This window comes from Marmota monax, unplaced genomic scaffold, assembly GCF_021218885.2.
Source record: "Marmota monax isolate L192 unplaced genomic scaffold, Marmota_monax_Labrador192_F-V1.1 WCK01_AAM20220418_F8-fsc02758, whole genome shotgun sequence".
Taxonomy (NCBI): domain Eukaryota; kingdom Metazoa; phylum Chordata; class Mammalia; order Rodentia; family Sciuridae; genus Marmota; species Marmota monax.
The window spans coordinates 1-9,508 of NW_026692314.1; the positions used below are offsets into that span (position 1 = coordinate 1).

The 9,508-nt window shown below is 40.5% G+C and overlaps 1 pseudogene; it reads left to right on the forward strand.

Moving 5' to 3' along the window:
- Positions 1-8,287: 8,287 nt before the first annotated feature.
- LOC124090536 (small nucleolar RNA SNORA40) lies at positions 8,288-8,394 on the forward strand (annotated as a pseudogene).
- Positions 8,395-9,508: the final 1,114 nt, after the last annotated feature.

Genomic DNA, 9,508 nt, shown 5'->3' on the forward strand with positions numbered 1-9,508 from the left:
TGGCTCAGCCAGGTGGCCCCTGAGTGCCAGCTGGCCTTGCCTGGCTTGCTGGCCCTTCTTCCACATCTACCTGAGCATCACATTAGGTTTCAACTTTTGATTACATTTCAGGGAATTCAGTTCAACTCATTCAGTGTCCCTGGTTCAGTGGATTCAGTGTCCCCTTTATTTAGCAAACATTTAATGTGTATTGGGCACCAGGCTGGGTAGTAGGCACTGGGGTAACCATGCACCACTCAATCTTGGCACACAGTGAGAATCTGGAACTCAGGAGTACCTCCAAATTTAAAAGATGTAGTAAAGAAATGTCAAATACAAAAAAAGAATAGAATTTCTAGTTTTACAAAAAATGTATATCACACATGTGATACCACCTCTAGGTCCACGTTTTGAGGATAGATCTTTGGAAAGAGGATGCACAGAAAGCCGCACAAAGTATCTGGGAAACTGAGCCTCTAGAGACTTTTAGATTCTCTATCAGAAAAATTCTGCCAAAAGACTATGTTTCAGCAAAATGGGGATCATTCTACCCACAGGCCTTGCAAGTTTCAGAGCTGAGACTTGTTGTTATGGGTCTCTAGAGAATCAAGGTGACTCGAACTAAGAAAGAGAATATGGAACATTTTCTTAACACACACTGCAGTGACAGTTCTGTTTCTTTACTTGGCAAAGTACGGCAGACGTCAGACTTCCCTGTCAGGCCTTGGTCAGGACGTTTTCTTATTACTTTGGTTCCATATCAAAATGGTGAATCATGAAGTACAAGTCAAGGTAGTAATTTTCTTTAAATCTTCATTGTTAAATCTTTTAAAAGGAAAATGTGGTGAAAAAACTGTAGCATAGAGGCTGAGGTGGGGCTTCTGAAGTGGAAATGCCTGGAATCCAGTGGCAGCTCTGCTCCTCACTGGTGCAGTCTGGGGCCGTTTCTGCAAACCTCTCTTAGCTCTGGCTTCCCATCTATAAAATGGGAAGAAGGACAGTCCCTATGGCACAGAGTCACTATGACCGGTTGGTGGGTAGCTATTTGAGAGCTCCTTAGTAGTGCCCAGCACAGAGAAGATATCTGTGAGCTTCTGCTATGCTCCTCTTGCTCTGTGATTGTGATGATCATCTGAGCACCCAAGACATTGCATACCCTTGGATGTGGGCATGCACAGGGTTCTGTGGTCCTAAACATGAGGTGCCTGGGTCTGCTTTGTAATCCTCTTGGGGTGCCTCACTAATGGACAAGGGTGAGGAAATCTGATCCACTTAACAACAAGAGCAACACTTAGAACCAGCTGCATTCATGCCAGGAGTCAACCAGCGTTTAAAGCAAAGGTTCCTGTTCTCATGTTCCTCTGTAACTCCTCCTGAGGACCTTTGTAAGTCCTCCTGGAGACATTCCTGTGATACCAGAGAACAATGAAGATATCTTGTCCAACTTGCAACAATGACCACATCCAGAACTGACCGCACACTGTCCATCCTCTGCGGACAATACCCAGGGTCTGATGTCAGGATTCCTGTGATGGTTCAGTCCCATCTTCCCTTAGGGATCTGGACGTCATCCTGGAGCTATTTCAGTAAAAGAGCACTCTTACAATTAAGCACTAATAATGGAAAATGTATTGTATGAAAAAAAAAAAACAACATGAGCTTCAACTTCCACTGAAGTATACTTCATAATTAATTTTAACAAAAGTAAAGATGAGCTTTGTAATCAGGTTGGGAAGGCAAGAAACAGTTTTCCTGAAAAAGGAAGCAATATGTGGATTTTAAAAGCTCAGCTGCCTGGGAATCTTGATACAGCATCACAGAATACAAAGGAAGTGCTCGTCCAGCAAGAGGCTGTCCCTGGAAGAGGTTTATCCAGTAAGAGGCTGTTGGGGGCAGGTGCTGCTGGACGTGGAAATAGAGGGTCAGGGGAGGCTTGCTCAGAAGCACATAAGGAGGTGGAAGGGATGTTAGGGGCTGAGTGCTGGTGCTGTGTCTGCACATGAGGCCCCCAGGACCTCCTGCTCCCTGGGATAATACCTCTGTCCCAGTGGTCACCACACCCGGGCTCCTCAGTTACCCACACTCCTCAGCTGAGGTGGCTTCAGGTTCTTTTTCATGTCACCAAAGCACGTTAACTGGACTAATTCAGCTTTTCCTTCCTTTTGTCCCCCCTGTGCCCTACTGCCCTCCCACCTGAAGCCTGGCCGGGGAGCTCTTGCACAGACCTGGCAGTAGGTATGTGTTTCTCCTGGCTGCAGTCAGCTGTCATCACGAAGGTGTGCAAGGCCATGCCTGCTGGCTCAGGTGCTGCTGGGAGGCAGGGGCCCAGGCTTGAAACTGTGCACTTAGGTCAGAGGAGGCCATGCTGTGGCCGACAGTAGCTCACCTGCCATAGTTAACACGGTGCTTCAAGTCTTCCTCCTACCTGTTCTCAGGTCATGCAGATGTGAAAGCTCCCTGTGCACCTGCCTCTGGTCTCCACTCCCCGAGGGGGCATCAGGACTAGGACACCTCTCCTTTCCAGACGCCAGCAGCAGCATCACACCTACCCCTTCCTCTGACAGTCCATCTCCCCTTACAAACACGCACAACTCACAGGTGAAGTTTTGGGCAGGATGTTAGATCTCCCTGAATACCGTCCTGCAGTGAGTTTGTGCTCATCCAGGGATCAGTAAGCAGGTGTGCTCATTCTCAGATCAGACCTAGGGCTCCTTGTGTCTGTGGGTTCTGCCTGTTTTACAAGTTCATTTAAGAATTAAAGATGTTATATAGTAACATTAAAATTCAAGAAAGCTTCATTGTTAAAGGGCTTCCTGCTGCATTTCATAAGAAAGTTTATGAAAAATTCTTCATGGAAGATTTATGCAGATTAATGCTTCCTGAAACCAGCCCAAGCCTCTGTGTGTGGGTGCAGAGCAAGGCCTGCCCAGCCTGCTGAGTCTGCCCCTGGAATCCTGGGGTCCTGGAATCGGCTGCCTCTGAGCAGGGCCCCCCTTTGGAACTGCTCTCATCCTCAGGCTAGAGCAGCTGCACGGGACACAGACTCTGTGCCACTGGCTTTGCATAGTTGAATCAAGACAGGAACCTGTGGGCAAAGACAGGTCCTGGTGCCATTCACAGTGTCCACTGTGCTCTTTCTTGCATGGGTCCCCATAAAGATTTTTAAAATCATTCAACCTCTTTTAATATACACTTTCTAGATACAGAGCACCCAGCAAGGTGCCTCCTCATGGCTTCTGTGGCTCTGTGCTCCTGGAAGAGCAGAGCCAGGCCTCTGACAAGGCTGCCTGGGTGGGGTGGATGGGGAGGGGGCAGCCTGGTTGTGTGTCCATCTCCCAGTCTCTGACTCTACTTTGGAAAGCAAACGTGTCACCTGATAATCTTAGTACATCACCTGGGTGGCTTTGCCCATGCTGGCTCCTTGTGTCCCACCAAGCAGAAATCCTGCAAGAGACCCCAGGCATTGCAGCGGAACAGGGCAACCATCTGTGAGGACCAGTGCTCTGGCCATCCACAGCTCCCAGTTCAGCCTGGACAGTTGGCCTTTTCACCCTGGTGCTGTCCATGGTGCTGAGGACAGGAAGGGCTGGGATTACAGAAAATACCTACCATTTGTCACTCTGAAATAACCATATAATAAAAAGCACTATACAGATTCAATGCAACTTCAATCAAAATCCCAATTACAGTCCTCATAGAAATAGAAAAAGCAATCATGAAAATTACCTAGAAAAATAAGAGACCCAGAATACATAAAGCAATCCTTAGCAAAAAGAGTGAAGCTGGTGGCATCACTATACCAGACCTGAAACTATACTACAGAGCAATAGTAACAAAAACAGCATGATATTGGCACCAAAATAGACTTGTTGACCAATGGTACCAGAACAGAGGACATAGAGACAAACCCACATAATTACAGTTATCTCATATTAGACAAAGTCACCAAAAACATATATTGGAGAAAGGATAACCTCCTTCAACAAATGGTGCTGGGAAAGCTGGAAACCCATACACAACAAAATGAAATTAAGCCCCTATCACTAATCATGCACAAAACTCAACTCAAAGTGGATAAAGACCTAGGAATTAAACCAGAGACCCAGCACCTAATAGAAGAAAAAGTAAGCCCAAATCTTCACCATGTCAGATTAGGCCCCAACTTCCTTGATAAGATTCCTATAGCACAAGAAATAAAACCAAGAATCAATAAATGGGATGGATTCAAACTAAAAAGCTTCTTCTCAGCAAAAGAAACAATCAGTGAGGTGAGTAGAGAACCTACAGAATGGGAGGAAATCTTTACCACAAGCACATCAGATAGAGCACTAATCTCTAGGATGCATAAAACACTCAAAAATCTTAACACCAAAAAAACCCCCAAATAACCCAATCAATAAATGGGCCAAGGAACTGAACAGACACTTCTCAGAAGAAGAAACACAATCAATCAACAAATACATGAAAAAATGTTCAACACCTCTAGCAATTAGAGAAATGCAAATCAAAACTACTCTAAGATTTCATCTCACTCCAGTCAGAATGGCAGCTATTAAGAATACAAACAACAATAAGTGTTGGCGAGGATGTGAGGAGAAAATCACACTGATACATTGCTGATGGTACTGCAAATAGGTGTAGCCAATAGGAAAGCAATATGGAGAATCCTTGGAAAAACTGGAATGAACCACAATTTTATCCAGCTATCCTACTCCTAGGTTTACACCCAAAGACTTAAAAACATCATACTACAAGGACCCACATCAATGTTTACAGCAGCACAATTCACAACAGCTGAACTGTGGAACCAACCTAGGGATAAAGAAAATGTGGTATATATAACAATGGAATATTATTCAGCATTAACAGAGAATATAATCATGGCATTTGCAGGTAAATGGATGAAGTTGGAGAATATTATGCTAAATGAAGTAAGCCAATCCAATAAACAAAATGCTGAATGTTTTCTCTGATATGAGGATACTTATCCATAATGGGGATGGTGGGGGGATCATGAGAGGAATGGAGGAACTTTAGATAGGGCAAAGGGGAGGGAGCAGAAACGAGAGGGAAAGGGGTATAGGAAAGATGGTGGAATGAGATGGACATCATTACCCTAACTACATGTATGAAGACACAAATGGTGTGACTCTACTTCGTATACAACCAAGGCATGAAAAATTGTGCTCTATGTTTGTACTATGAATTGAAATGCACTCTGCTATCATATATAACAAATTAGAATAAATAAATATTTAAAATATAGACATTGTGTTTCTCAGTTTAAAAAATGTTATAATAGGGTCTGGGAGTATAGCTCAGTGGTACTACCTAGCTTGTGTATTGCTCTAGGTTCCATCCCCAATACTAAAAAAAATATAATAATAATCACAATATAGACACCATATTAGACTAAGGAGAAGGATAGTTTAAAATATTCTTACTCAAATCCAATCTCTAGCTTCAACATCCTAATTTATGACACAAGATCAGTTATGTCTACCTATTAAGGTGCTCTTAAAAGTTACATGAGATATTATATGATGGTGCTTTGTGAACTGTGAGTCTAGGATGATGATTATGACCTTCAATAGTAGTGTAAATCTTTCTTGTTCTATGACATGCAGTGACACTTATTCCTAAAAAAAATCCATCTCTGATGCTGAAATTTCAGGCACTCCCTCACTGACCCACCACCCTATGGACATGTTTCTTCAGAAGTTAGGCCCTTCCTCCTATCTGAAAAATGCCATGTAAAATGTGGCAACTAAATGAGATAATGCACTAAATTGCTAGGCATATTTAATACCTTGTCCCTTGCCCTGGAAGATAGGATATGTGGTTAGCAGTGTTGCATCCACCTCTACTGTTTACTTGAAACCTCTTTAAAAGGAGAAGACTAACAGATATTCACCAAAATTCCCATCACTCCTTTTCAAAAGACAAAAACAAATAAGTACATCCTGCTACTACAAATGTGAACGAAGCAAAGTAAGTTATAATCTATTTGCTTCATCTAAGAGGTGGGCCATTGTGCTGAAAAGTAACCCAGGCAGCATTTTTTTTTCATGTAAAGGTAATAAAATTTCCCTACAGGATGTTCCCCAGGTGTAGCCTTCTAAAAATGGACCATTTTTAGTAAATTTTACTTAATAGTGTGCTGGCAGCTGTTTTCCCAGAAGGCCCTGATTGAGGCCCTGATATGCCTGGCTTCCTGTCCTCCAAACAGTTATGATGGAAAAGGTGACCTTAAAAAAGTAAACAATTTCCACAGCCACATGAAAAGGCCCCACCTTCCAAGGTACCACGGGACCTTCAGGCTCTTTTTGTCTCCGAATCCTTTTTCCTACCATAGAGATATCTCAGTAAATATATAAACACTTTGGGATTTTCAAAAATATCAATATGCAAAGTCACAAAACATGCAACCAGTACCATTTTTCATCCCACTTTGTTGTAAATCAGTTTTGTTAGACAAGTTTCCATTTGAGGAAACACGGGCACTGACCGGTTAAGTACCTGTCTGAGAGCCACAAAGTCACTCAGGTGTTTTGACAGGATAACAGCCTAGAATTCCTTACTTTCATCTCCATAGTGAAATCATCAGACCATCTCTTTTCTCATTATGGCATTATTTATTTTAGTGCCAAACTCAATGAATAGGCACAATAAAACACACAGTAAAAATTCATTTCTCCCCAGTGACCTAACAGGGAGTCAATAAATTGAACTTATTTCATGCTTCACAAAAAAACAAGATAATATGAGTAGTTAAGGCAATTTATAAAGCACCTATATTTCAACTAGTTTCAGGTCACCAAACAAGATACACATATGGACTTTTGAAAACTACTTGTAGTAAAAAATATTTTTTAAAACTAGGAGCTATTTTAAGTTAGACTCTTAGGTTTTTTTGTCTGTTTATTTTGTGGTACTTGGGATTGAACCCAGGGGTGCTCTAACCCTGACTGACGTCCCCAACTTTTGTATCTTTTTTATTATTTTTACTACTTTTTAATTATAGATGGACACAATATCTTTATTATTTATTTGTTTGTTTATTTATTTATTTTGGTGCCGATGATCAAACCTAGTGTCACACACATGCAAGGCAAGTGCTCAACCACTGAGCTACAAACCCCAGCCCCCTGTTTTTATTTTTTTGAGACAGGGTCTTGCTAAGTTTACCAGGCTAGCCTTGAACATGCAATCCTTTACTTCAGCCTCTGAAGTGACTGGGATTACAGGTTCATGACACCATGCATGCCCAGTTCAAGTTAAGACTCTTATAGTATATGTATAAATTTAGATGTAAGTCATGTTTCAAAACCAAAACATAAATAAAATTTAGAATATATATATTTTTTCTATCTTGAATAGACCAAAACAATAAAAATTGATTGGCATTAACCAAAAGTATTATCTTTATACCAAGTGAAAAATATTATTCTATCTGTTTATGTATGTGGTGGTGGTGTTGTCCCTTATGCACAGCAGACAAGTGTTCTACTACTGAGTTCCATACCCAGCCTAGAAATGAAAATATTTAGAAAATTTATTTACTCTAAAGATTCTAGAGGTCATTGAACAAAAATGAGGGTATGAGATTCTTCTTCTTCTCTCCCTCCCCCTCCTCTTTTTCCTCTTCCTCTTCTTCCTCTTCCTCCTCCTCCTCTTCTTCTTCTTCCTCCTCCTCCTCTTCCTCCAAGATATTGAACCCAGGGGCCTTTAACCCCTGAACCACATCCCCAACCCTTTTAATATTTTATTTTGAGACAAGGTCTTGCTAAGTTTCTTAGAGCCTCACTAAGTTGCTGAGACTAGCTTTGAGCTTGCCATACTCCTGCCTCGGCCTCCCAAGCTACTGGGATTACAGGCATGAACCATTGTACCTAGCAGGTTATGTGATTATTTTGGGTTATAAATTATTTTTCTATTACTGAAAGTATTAAAATACATTGAATCATCTCTTTGTTGAACCATGGGAGATTCCCTGAATCAGCTGGTGGCTAGACCAGGTAAATGGTAAGAACCATTCCAACTGTGAATGCCTACAACTTGGAAGTGATGGAAAAGGTTGATCAGAGATTGCTGGGCCTGTTTATCACCTGAGGATAGGGCTCAAGGGCCCCCAATGTATTGTTTTATTCCCATACCCTTCCACTTCTCTCCACCTAGGGGTCAGTGATCCTTCCAACCCCACTAGAGTTGCCTTGCATTTGACAGAGTCCACAGGTACTCAACAATTGTCCTGCTATGATACTCTTCAAAACTATTTATACAGAAAGTAGTTATTTAAAACTGTGATAGCACTTGTTTGTATTATTGTTTAACTTATGGACAAAGACTTGTAGACAAGTGCAACCCAGAACTCATTGTTCAGTATGAGTTTTGATACTTATAAGCAGGAATACTATATCTAAGATAGCTTAAAGTGATGGGATACTGATAAATTAAAAGGTTGGTTCTGAGATTAAGAAGTTAATAAAAAGCACAGGTCATAAGAAAAAAAAACTGTGTTACAATAAAATTAAAGAAAAAGCTTTATACTGGGTTAAGATTCAGATTAAGCAAAAGAAGAGTAATAAGTACCTGATAATAGTGTTTGCTATGGTTTGAGTGTGTCCCCCAAGGTTGCATTCATGTGTTGGAATTGTAGTCCCCAATGTGGTGGTGTTGAGGGGTGGGCATCATCCCTTACTCTGGCTTCCTTTCACATTATGTGATCTCTCCTTCTTTACATGCTCCTGTCATTGTGGTGCATTCACTTTCAAATGATGCTACCAAGAGAAACTGACCAGGACTATGTTCTCTGAATTTTCATCCTCTAAAACTTTGAACTAAATAAACCTCTTTCATTTATAAATACCTGACCCACAAGTATTTTGTTATAGTAATGGAAAGCAAGCTAATACAGTGTTGAATAAAAAGTGATCTCCCATGTCATAGTATACAACAATATTTCCTTCTCAAAATATTAGTTTTGAAAACTAGATCAACGCATAGAAGAATCACTTTGATATAATACTGAGTGGAAATTATAAAATATTCTGGTTGTGTTTTAAGTGATGGATTCAAGAAAGAATATTCTCCTACTTTTTTTTCTTGTTCAATTTAATAAGCATGTATTTTAATAATGAAAACTTTATAATACCATGAAGAATGGTTATGATATAATTAGGCAAAAAAGCAAGATATAGAATCTTATGCACTGAAATGTATTAGAAGATTACAGTCATGTTAAAAACAGGTACAGAAAAATTATAAGGAAGGAAGTGCACCAAAATACTAACAATGATTAAGGTCATGAAATTGTTGGAACAGATATTTTTCTACTTATTTAATTTTTGTATATAAATATTATATATTTTTTTTAATTTTTTATTGTTGGCTGTTCAAAACATTACATAGTTCTTGATATATCATATTTCACACTTTGATTCAAGTGGGTTATGAGCTCCCATTTTTACCCCATGTACAGATTGCAGAATCACATCAGTTCCACATCCATTGATTTACATATTGCCAT